Here is an 11,673-nt window from a genome sequence, read left to right as displayed (position 1 = left end):
CCCAGAAGGGTTTAAACCCGTGAATATCGAATCATATGATGGAACAACAGATCCCGCAGTATGGATTGAGGACTTTCTCCTCCATATTCATATGGCCCGCGGTGATGATCTTCATGCCATCAAATACCTCCCGCTAAAACTCAAGGGACCAGCTTGACACTGGTTAAATAGCCTACCAGAAAACTCCATTGGTAGCTGGGAGGACCTGGAAGATGCCTTCCGCGATAATTTCCAGGGTACATACGTCCGACCTCCGGACGTCGATGACTTAAGTCACATAGTTCAACAGCCTGGAGAGTCAGCCAGGAAATTCTGGACTAGGTTCCTGATTAAAAAGAACCAGATCATCGACTTTCCGGATGCCGAAGCCCTAGTGGCCTTTATGCATAGCATTCGCGACGAATGGCTCTCCCGGCACCTTGGCCAAGAAAAGCCGAAGTCCATGGCAGCCCTCACAGCACTTATGACCCGCTTTTGCACGGGCGAATATAGTTGGCTAGCCCATAGCAGCAACAATGCAAGCGAACCTGGCTCCTCTGAAGCCAGAAATAGCAACGACAAGCCCCGACGCAACAGGCACAAGCGTCGGAACAACGGTGACAATACCGATGACACGGCGGTCAACGCCGGATTCAGCGGCTCCAGGCCCGGTCAGCGGAAGAAGCCATTTAAAAGAAACAATTCGGGCTCATCCAGCTTGGACCGAATCATTGATCGACCATGTCAGATCCACGGCACCCCTGATAAACCTGCCAATCATACCAACAGAAGTTGTTGGGTCTTTAAACAGGTCGGTAAGTTACATACCGAGGACAAAGAGAAGGGGTCGCCAAGTGAGGACGATGACGAGGAGCCCCGTCCACTGAATACAGGGGGACAAAAGAAATCCCCCCCCCCAAGTCAAAACAGTGAACATGATATACGTTACTCATATCCCCAAAGGGGAGCGCAAACGCGCACTCAGGGACGTCTATGCGATAGAGCCAGTCGCCCCAAAATTCAATCCATGGTCATCTTGCCCGATCACTTTCGATCGCAGGGACCATCCGACCAGTATTCATCACGGCGACTCAGTCGCACTGGTCCTTGACCCAATCATTCATGGATTCCACCTCACGCGGGTCCTCATGGACGGTGGCAGCAACCTTAACCTGCTCTATAGGACACAGTCCGCAAGATGGGTATCGATCCGTCAAGAATCAAGCCCACCAAAACTACCTTTAAAGGAGTAATACCAGGTGTAGATGCCCGTTGCACAGGCTCAATCACATTGGAAGTCGTCTTCGTATCATCGGACAACTTCTGAAGCGAAGACTTGATCTTCGACATCGTCCCCTTCCAAAGTGGCTATCACGCACTGCTCGGACGAACGGCATTTGCTTGCTTCAATGCGGTGCCACACTATGCCTATCTCAAGCTTAAGATGCCTAGGCCACGCAGTGTCATAACAGTCAACGGAAACATGGAACGCTCCCTCTGTACCGAGGAGCACACCGCGACCCTGGCAGCGGAAGTACAGGGTGGCCTTATCAAGCAGAACATCAATTCGGCGGCCAAGCCCTGGGACACTATTAAACGAGTCCAAATTACTCCGCAGCATGACAATCCGGCTCGTCAGGAGTTGGACTAGCAATTCGTCCTCTGTCTCAGTCCCGACCGAACTGCAGCGTACGTACCGCGCGTACATAACTACGCACTAAAAATACCATGGGCAAAGATGGAGGCATAACTCGATCATGGTCCACAATACGGCTCGACCTTATCCGGGCACTCATACTTTCCCTTTTTATTTTTATCCTTTTTCAGGTTTCTTTTCCACAGGCCCCTCACGACGGCCTCATCACCGATCCTTTCGAAGGATAAACATACCAAGGAGGCAAGCATCATAGACATGTGGCAGAAACATCTAGATGGTCTTCTTGACGGTCACTTTGCCTGTTTGCAAGACCCACACACAGCTTCCCCTTGGTCTCGGCATGTTAAATAGCCCTGTTGCTTATCGCATTATTTGTACAAATACGCTTTGACGTATCAATCAGATTATAATGGAAACAGTTTGTGGCCCAACATATGTGGCATTGGCTTACTCCTTCATTATATTTAAACTATTTCTATCAATTGCACTCGTACACTTTGGTACGACTTAACTCGCTAGGGGCTCCATTACGCTCCATCTGTTGGCAACAAGTCTGAACACTTTTTACAATACAATTCGGTGCCCCAAATATTGCATTATATGCATCAACTCTGAATCATGTCTTTGGTCAATAGTTGGGTTGCCCGGTTCCTGTGCTTGCAACCTTACGTTCCATTTTATCGGCTAGAGTAGTAAAGGGAGAACTACTGCGATTGTGTTTCTGGTTCATCCGGATAAACACCTCAGTAGAGAAAGCCCAAAACTAACTGTCATGATGCGGCAAGAGCTGGTCAGCTATTAGGTGGCTAAAATCTCTTGTGATTTTTTCCGCATTATGCGACGGCTCGGCTTCCACCCGATCAGGTGTTCACAGCCCCTAGTCCGGATAAACAAACTAGGGGTTGCGCCTACACTCCTATTTGTCAAACTCCTATGGCTAAGTGAGGGTGATAAAGCCACATAGTGTGATTGTCTGGTTCGATGCACTAAACACCTCCTTCAAGGACCAAACTCTTGGGTCAAGTGTGTTTAGGTTCCAATCCGAACACCCCCGTACTATCTACGTGGGGGCTGAAGCCGACGACTGGCCAACTCTCAGATTTAAATAAACGGCCGCACAGGAGGAAATATTTTCGAAAAACAGCAAGCAATATATTACATATAGGCTTTGTTCCATAATATAGGACTGGATAAACACAGATACATTCATTCAAAGATAATGTCCTTCATACACTGGCCCGCTACAATGAAGGATCCTTCCAGGACGTCGTCAAAATAGCGCTGGGGCGTGCGGTGCTCTTTTCCCTCAGGCGGCCCCTCGTTCGCAAGCTTGACGACGTTCATCTTCGCCCACTGTACCTTGACACGGGCGAAGGCCATCCACGCACCTTCGATGCAGGTCGATCGCTTTATGGCATCAAGCCGAGGGCAGGCATCGACCAGCCGCTTCACGAGCCCGAAGTGGCTGCTGGGCACGGCTTCAGCAGGCCATAGACGGATTATTAAATCCTTCATGGCCAATCCGGTCACCCTATGCAGTTCGGACAACTGTTTCAGCTGATCGCTGAGGGCCACAGGATGCTCTGGCGCAAGGTATTGCGACCAGAACAGCTTCTCCGATGAGCTCCCCTCTTTGGCTTGGAAGAACTCTGCAACATCAGCAACACTGCGAGGCAGATCCGCAAACGCTCCTGGAGAACTCCAAATCCGAGTCAGTAAGAGATACCTTTTCTTCACAAATTTGCTTTGCATAATAAAGGTCTTACCCGCCGCAATTTGCTTCACCTCCTGGACTTCCCAGAGCGCGCCCTGGGCTTCAACCCGGGCCTCTTGTGCGCTTTGACGGACATTAGCAAGTTCGGACTCTTGGTCCGCAATCTTGCGCTCCAAGGACTCGCATTTCTTTACAGCGTCCTCGAGCTCCTGCTGAACCTCCCCGACCCTTGACTCATGTTTCTTGCGGGTGGCTTGTTCCTTCTCCGCTTTCTTCTAGGCCTCGCTCAAAGCTTTTTGGAGGGACTCCACCTCGGTCGCAGCTCCTATGAAGCATCATATTAACGTGATCAACACAAACAATTCTTATCATTTCAAAGATCTGAATAGGCCATTGCGTACCTTGCTTGTCCTCAAGCTGTTTTTGACACGGCCAAGCTCTTCATCAGCCTGCTCCAGCCTCTGCTTCAGTTTGGATACTTCGGCAGAATGGGAGGTCACAGCCAGCATCGACGCCTGCTTATTCACATATACATATATGATTAGTCTCCTGCGAAAATTATTCGATCCTCTGTCCGGCCTTTCTTTTCGAACACCGAACAGAGTCTCAGGGGCTATTGTCTGTACTACGGCGTTCTTTTTGCATAATTGCGTCACGTACCTCAAACTGTGTTAGAAGGCTGGTGTAGGCTTCGGTCAGTCCGCTCTTAGCGGACTGAACCCTCTCAACCACCGTACCCATAAGGATACGGTGTTCTTCTACAATGGAATCATCTTGGAGTGCTTCCAATAGAGTATCCGGTGCCTCCGAATGGACATAGGTCACCGGAGGAATAGATGCACCTCCTTCTTTCGAAGGAGGCTGCTTACCTGATTCCGGAGCCGTACGGGCCTCCGGAATAGTATTCGGCTAGGGGCCGAATTGGGTATGGCCCCCATCGCCAGTCTCCACGGGGTCTGCTCCCCCATGTGTCTGACGGCCGAGGTATCACCCTCTGGTGTCACCTCAGCGGCCTCCTGTACCTCTCCCTGGCCTGGGAGGGTCCTTCGGGACAACACTTCAGCGTCGTCCGTAGTCTTAGGGGAGGAGGCCGGCGAAAGCGACCTGTTGTCCATCACATTTGGATCCAGCGAATTCCCCGAAGATGAGGATCGCTGGAGGTGGAGGAGGGCCGGACTGCAGCGCATGATTCAACATATTAAAGCCACGAAGTAAAGGAGCTGGATATATATATGTGTGTAAGTGCCTTTGAGTACTTACGATCCGGCCAGGGGCTTCCCCCTGGGACGCCACTCAAGGCTGCTATCGGTGCCCGATTCAGAATCGTCCGCAAGGGAGACTCTCCCTTTCTTGGACGCCTCTGCCTTCGGATCCGTGGAGGCTGCTGAGGGAGTCCTGGATTAGGCGGTGTTCGGGTAGTCGGACTATACCTTCAGCCGGACTCCAGGACTATGAAGATACAAGATTGAAGACTTCGTCCCGTGTCCGGATGGGACTTTCCTTGGCATGGAAGGCAAGCTTGGCGATGCGGATATTCAAGATCTCCTACCATTGTAACCGACTTTGTGTAACCCTAACCCTCTCCGGTGTCTATATAAACCGGAGGGTTTTAGTCCGTAGGACAACTTCATCATACAACAATCATACCATAGGCTAGCTTCTAGGGTTTAGCCTCCTTGATCTCGTGGTAGATCTACTCTTGTACTACCCATATCATCAATATTAATCAAGCAGGACGTAGGGTTTTACCTCCATCAAGAGGGCCCGAACCTGGGTAAAACATCGTGTTCCTTGCCTCCTGTTACCATTCGGCCTAGACGCACAGTTCGGGACCCCTACCCGAGATCCGCCGGTTTTGACACCCACATTGGTGCTTTCATTGAGAGTTCCTCTGTGTCGTCGCTTTTAGGCCCGATGGCTCCTTCGATCATCAACAACGATGCAGTCCAGGGTGAGACTGTTCTCCCCGGATAGATCTTCGTCTTTGGCGGCTTCGCACTGTGGGCCAATTCGCTTGGCCACCTTGAGCAGATCGAAAGCTACGCCCCTGGCCATCAGATCAGGTTTGGAAGCCTAAACTACACGGCTGACATCCGCGGGGACTTGATCTTCGATGGATTCGAGCCACAGCCAAGCGCGTCGCACTGTCTCGATGGGCATGATATAGCTCTGCCGCCGAACAGCGCCTTGGAGGCCGCACACGCATCGGTTCCAACCATTGATTCGGAGCCTACTGCGCCGATCGAGGATCAGCGGTTGGACGCTGCCTCAGGGGCTGCGATCTCAGAGGCGATCGAGCCAAACTCCAGCCCCGCACTCCGCATGGCCCGTGACTCCGAGGAGCCGGATTCCTCTCCAAACTCCGAGCCCCCCGTGCCCCTGCCGATCGAATCCGATTGGGCGCCGATAATGGAGTTCACTGCCGCGGACATCTTTCAGCACTCGCCCTTCGGCGACATCCTGAATTCTCTAAAGTCTCTCTCTTTATCAGGAGAGCCCTGGCCGGACTACGGTCAGCAAGGTTGGGATACAGACGATGAGGAAATTCAAAACCCACCCACCACCCACTTCGTAGCCACTGTCGACGACTTCACCGACATGCTTGACTTCGACTCCGAAGACATCAACGGCATGGACGACGATGCAGGAGACGAACAAGAACCAGCACCTGTAGGGCTCTGGAAGGCCACCTCATCATATGACATATATATGGTGGACACTCCAAATGATGGAGATGGCGATGGAACAGCAGGGGACGATACCTCTAAGAAACAGCCCAAGCGCCGGCGTCAGCGGCGCCGCTCTAAATCCCGCCAAAGCAAAAATGGTGATTCCGGCACGGGAGATAATACTACTCCGGATAGTGCCGAAGAACACCCCCTCCAGCAAGATTCAGCACAGGAGGACAGAGAAGCCAGCCCTCACGAGAGGGCGGCGGACAAAGAGGTTGAGGACGATAATTATACGCCTCCCTCCGAAGACGAAGCAAGCCTCGACGATGACGAGTTCGTCGTGCCAGAGGATCTCGCCGAACAAGAGCGTTTTAAACGCAGGCTTATGGCCACGGCAAGCAGCCTCAAGAAAAAGCAGCAACATCTTAGAGCTGATCAGGATTTGCTAGCTGACAGATGGACTGAAGTCCTTGCGGCCGAAGAGTATGAACTCGAACGCCCCTCCAAGAGTTACCCAAAGTGCAGGCTGCTACCCCGACTAGAGGAGGAAGCACCTACATCACCAGTGCATGACACGGCCGACCGGCCACCTCGTGGCCGCGACAGAGAGGCCTCTTGGCCCTCCACTCAAGCCATGCCCCGACGCCGCGTCAAGCATACTAAGGCACGGGAAAATGCGCCCGACCTGCGCGACATATTGGAGGATAAGGCAAGGCAAACAAGATCGATCTACGGATCACACAGGCGCCCCCACGGCACGTGACGGTGATCGTCACTCCGGATGCAATAAATCCGGCCGGGCCGAACTCAATAGACAAAGCTCCTTCAAGCTGCATCGTGATATAGCCCAATACAGAGGCGCCGCACACCCACTATGCTTCACAGATGAAGTAATGGATCATAAAATCCCTGAGGGCTTCAAACCCGTAAACATCGAGTCATACGATGGCACAACAGATCCTGTGGTATGGATCGAGGATTATCTCCTTCATATCCACATGGCCCGCGGTGATGATCTACACGCCATCAAATACCTCCCACTCAAACTTAAGGGACCGGCCCGGCATTGGCTTAACAGCTTGCCAGCAGACTCAATCGGTTCTTGGGAGGACCTGGAAGCCGCATTCCTTGATAACTTCCAGGGCACTTATGTGCGACCACCGGATGCCGATGACCTAAGCCACATAATTCAGCAGCCGGAGGAATCGGCCAGGCAATTCTGGACACGGTTCCTAACAAAGAAAAACCAAATAGTTGACTGTCCGGACGCAGAGGCCTTAGCGGCCTTCAAGCATAATATCCGTGACGAGTGGCTTGCCCGGCACCTGGGACAGGAAAAGCCGAAATCTATGGCAGTCCTCACGACACTCATGACCCGCTTTTGCGTGGGAGAAGACAGCTGGCTAGCTCGCAGCAACAATTTAACCAAGAACCCTGGTAATTCGAATACCAAGGACAAAAGCGACAGGTCGCATTGGAACAAACAAAAGCGCCGCATTAACAGCGACAACAACGAGGATACGGCAGTTAATGTCGGATTCCGAGGCTACAAATCCGGTCAACGGAAAAAGCCATTCAAAAGAAATACTCAGGGCCCGTCCAGTTTGGACCGAATACTCGACCGCTTGTGCCAGATACATGGCACCCTCGAAAAGCCAGCCAATCACACCAACAGGGATTGTTGGGTGTTCAAGCAGGCAGGCAAGTTGAGAGCCAAAAACAAAGACAAGGGGCTGCATAGCGACAACGAGGAGGAGCCCAGGCCGCCGAACAACAGTGGACAGAAGGGATTTCCCCCGCAAGTGCGGACGGTGAACATGATATACGCAACCCACATCCCCAAGAGGGAGCGGAAGCGTGCATTAGGGACGTATATGCGATGGAGCCAGTCGCCCCAAAGTTCAACCCATGGTCCTCCTGCCCGATCACCTTTGATCGAAGGGACCACCCCACTAGCATCCGTCACGGCGGCTTCACCGCATTGGTTCTAGACCCAATCATTGACGGATTTCATCTCACAAGAGTCCTCATGGACGGCGGCAGCAGCTTGAACCTTCTTTACCAGGATAAAGTGCGAAAAATGGGCATAGATCCCTCGAGGATCAAGCCCACCAAAACGACCTTTAAAGGCGTCATACCAGGTGTAGAAGCCAACTGTACAGGCTCAGTCACACTGGAAGTGGTCTTCGGATCTCCGGATAACTTCCGAAGCGAGGAGTTAATCTTCGACATAGTCACGTTCCGTAGTGGCTATCACGCACTGCTCGGGCGAACCGCATTCGCAAAATTCAACGCGGTACCGCACTATGCATACCTCAAGCTCAAGATGCCAGACCCTAGAGGAGTAATCACGGTCAATGGGAACACTGAATGCTCCCTCCGAACGGAGGAGCACACGGCAGCGCTCGCAGCAGAAGTACAAAGCAGCCTCTCTAGGCAGTTCTCCAGTTCGGCCTTCAAAAAGCCGGACACTTTCAAGCGCGCCTGGAGTACCCTACCACAAGACCGCCTGGCACGTTCTGAGCTAGCGTAGCAATGCGGCCCCAACCCTAGCCCTCGTGATATAGCGAAACTAGTGCTTCGCGTACATAACTACACTCTTGAAATACCATGGGCACAGGGGAAGGGGCACTATCACGGCACGCCCGAAATACGGCTTAAACCGCACCAGGGGCTGCCGGATTCCTTTTTTTCTCTTACTCTCAGGACTCCATACTTCGGATGACCCGTTCGGCAATCCAACTGCCGCACAAACAATGCAAGATCCAGGAAAGCAGACAAGCCACGCCGCATTATGAAACTCCCAAGTGGTCTCTATTGCGAGCAGTATACCTGTTTTTTAATACAATTCCGCGGCCTGCCCTTGGCCAGGACATGTTAAATAGTCCAATTTCTTTTGCTTATCGCACTATTTGTATCGTTCCGCTTTCATAGCAGCCTTTCTATAAACAATGCATAGCTTTTTGTCTATTTTTTGCATTATCCTCTTTTTTATATATATGTTTATTAATAACATGTTGCATCCATACACTATGGTACGGCAAAAATACGCCAGGGGCTTCAATACCCATCAATATGGCGTGAGAAGTCCGTACACTTTCACAAGTGCGGCACCCCGAACTTATAGCACTATATGCATCGGCTCCGAATCATGATTTGGTTCAATAGTTGGGTTTGCCTGGCTCCTATGTTTTGGTGCCTTACGTTCCGCTATATCGGCTAAGGTAGCACTAGGAGAACTACTGCGATTGTGCCCCAGTTGAGCTGGGCTGAGCACCTCAGTACAGAAAGCTAAAACTGACTATCATGATGTGGCGAGAGACCGGTCGCTGTTCGAGAGGTTTTTCGAGTCCTTAAAGACTTATGCCGCTTCGAGCGAGGAACCGGCTTTGTCCGGCCAAGGCGTGGATAGCGCTCCGAACTCGGTCTTCCAAATACCAGGGGCCTCGCCGAAATTTAAAATTATAGAGTTCTATGGCTAAGTGAGAGTGTTCAAGCATTATAGTCCGATTGCCTTGTTCGTTGTGCTGAGCGCCTCCCTCGACGGACCCAATCATGGGAAAAAGAGCGCTCAGGTTTATCCCGAACACCCCAGCACTAGTGGCATGGGGGCAGAAGCCGACGACTGGCCATCTCTCAATTTTTCAATAAACGGCCGCACAGAAAGTAATATTTTAAATTCAACAAGCATTGCTTAGCGCATATGAACAAGTTTTCAGCGCACAGGATAACACGAGCGAGTTCATTCAAAAATTACATCCTTGGTACATTCATCCGCCATATGGCGGGCACCAGCCAGAACATCCTTGTAATAGTTCTCGGGCTTGCGATGCTCCTTCCCCGGCGGCGGCCCGTCCCTCACAAGCTTCTCACCGTCCAGCTTACCCCAGTGCACCTTTGCACGGGCAAGGGCCCTACGGGCACCTTCGATGCATACGGAGCGCTTGATGACCTCGAGCCTTGGACAAGCCTCCACCAGCCGCCGCACCGGTCCGAAGTAGCTCCCAGGCAGGGCCTCTCCAGGCCACAGCCGAACTATGAAGCCCTTCAGGGCTTGTTCGGCCGCCTTGTGGAGCTCGACCAGCTGCTTCAGCTGGTCGCTCAAGGGCACAGGGTGTCCGGCCTCAGCGTACTGAGACCAGAACACCTTCTCTGTCGAGCTGCCTTCCACGGCTCGGTAGAATGCGGTGGCATCGGATACGCTGCGGGGAAGATCTGCAAATGCCCCTGGAGAGCTCCGGATTCGGGTAAGTAACGAGTAGTTTACTTCTATATGTCTGCTTTGCATAGAAAATGCCTTACCCGCCGCTATCTTTTTCACTGCATCCAATTCCTGGAGGGCCTTCTGGGCTTCGGCCTTGGCAGATTGGGCAGTTTTAAGGGCCGCGGCAAGCTCGGACGCTCGTGTCTTCGAGTCGAGCTCCAAACTCTCATGTTTTTTCATGAGAGCCTGAAGCTCTTGCTGCACCTCGCCGACCTGCGCCTAAAATTTCTCCCGCTCGGTGCACTTCGTGGCCGTTTTCTTCTCGGCCTCGGACAGCGCCTGCTTGAGGGTCGCCACCTCAGTTGTGGCCCCTACAATAAGCAGTGTACTCCTGTCATTTTTTGCAATTGCGTCTTCTTATAGGCATTTTTTCTATAAGGTATCTCTTACCTTCTTTCTCCTCGAGCTGCCGTTTGGCAAGGCCGAGCTCTTGCTCGGTCCGCTCGAGGCCCTGCTTCAGGGCACCCACCTCCGCAGTCAGTGCGGCGGTGGCCAGCAGTGAAGCCTGCATACGTATATTGACTCCTTTTTAGTTAGACTCCTGCGATATTTAATAGATCCTCTATTCGGCTTTTCTTTCCGAACGCCAAACAAAGCATCAGGGTCTACTGTCTATGCGGTAATATTTTTACATATTTTTTACTTACCTCGAAGCCTGTTAGAAGGCTAGCACAAGCTTTAGTCGGTCCGCTTTTGGCGGACCAAACCTTCTGGACCACCGTACTCATGATGGTACGGTGCTCCTCGTCGATGGAGGCGCCCTTAAGCACCTCCAGCAGATTGTCCGGCGCCTCCGGTTGGACGGAGGACGCCGGCTCAATAGGCTTGCTCCTCTTGGCAGGAGTTCGCCTGCCGCGGTCCGGAACCGTTGATGATTCCGGCGTGGTGTCCGGCTTAAAGCCGGACTTGGAGCCCTGGGGGTCTGGTCCCCTTTACTCCTGGAGTCCGGGAGGTCACCTCGCGGTTCCTCCTGGACCACCTCCTCTTGCCCCGGAGCTTGTCGCGACGCCACTTCGGCGTCATCCGCAGCACAGGGGGAGGCAGCGGGCGGAACTGAATTCACGTCTGATGAGTCCAGGGAGCCGCTCGACGACTCGTCAAGCCTGTCCTTGGGCGGGCTGCATGATTATATTCGACATTAGGGAAAGCTGCGCAACAAAAGGAATATCATGAGTTACTCTGGTATCCGAACACTTACGATTCCGCCGGACGCTTGGCCCTGTCCGGCCACTCCTCTTCGTCCTCGTTGGCGTCGGGGGCGTAGTCCGGCGGAGGGGTTTTCCTCTTCTTGGACCCTTCGGCCTCCCCTACTGGGGCGGCCTTCCTCTTCTTTCCCCCCCCCCCCCCCCGCTGGAAGGGGAGAGGTCTCTTCTTCCTCCTCCTCGTC

The sequence above is a fragment of the Triticum urartu genome, chromosome 1 (assembly GCF_003073215.2).
Source record: "Triticum urartu cultivar G1812 chromosome 1, Tu2.1, whole genome shotgun sequence".
NCBI classification, from domain to species: Eukaryota; Viridiplantae; Streptophyta; class Magnoliopsida; order Poales; family Poaceae; genus Triticum; species Triticum urartu.
This window is presented reverse-complemented; position numbering follows the sequence as displayed.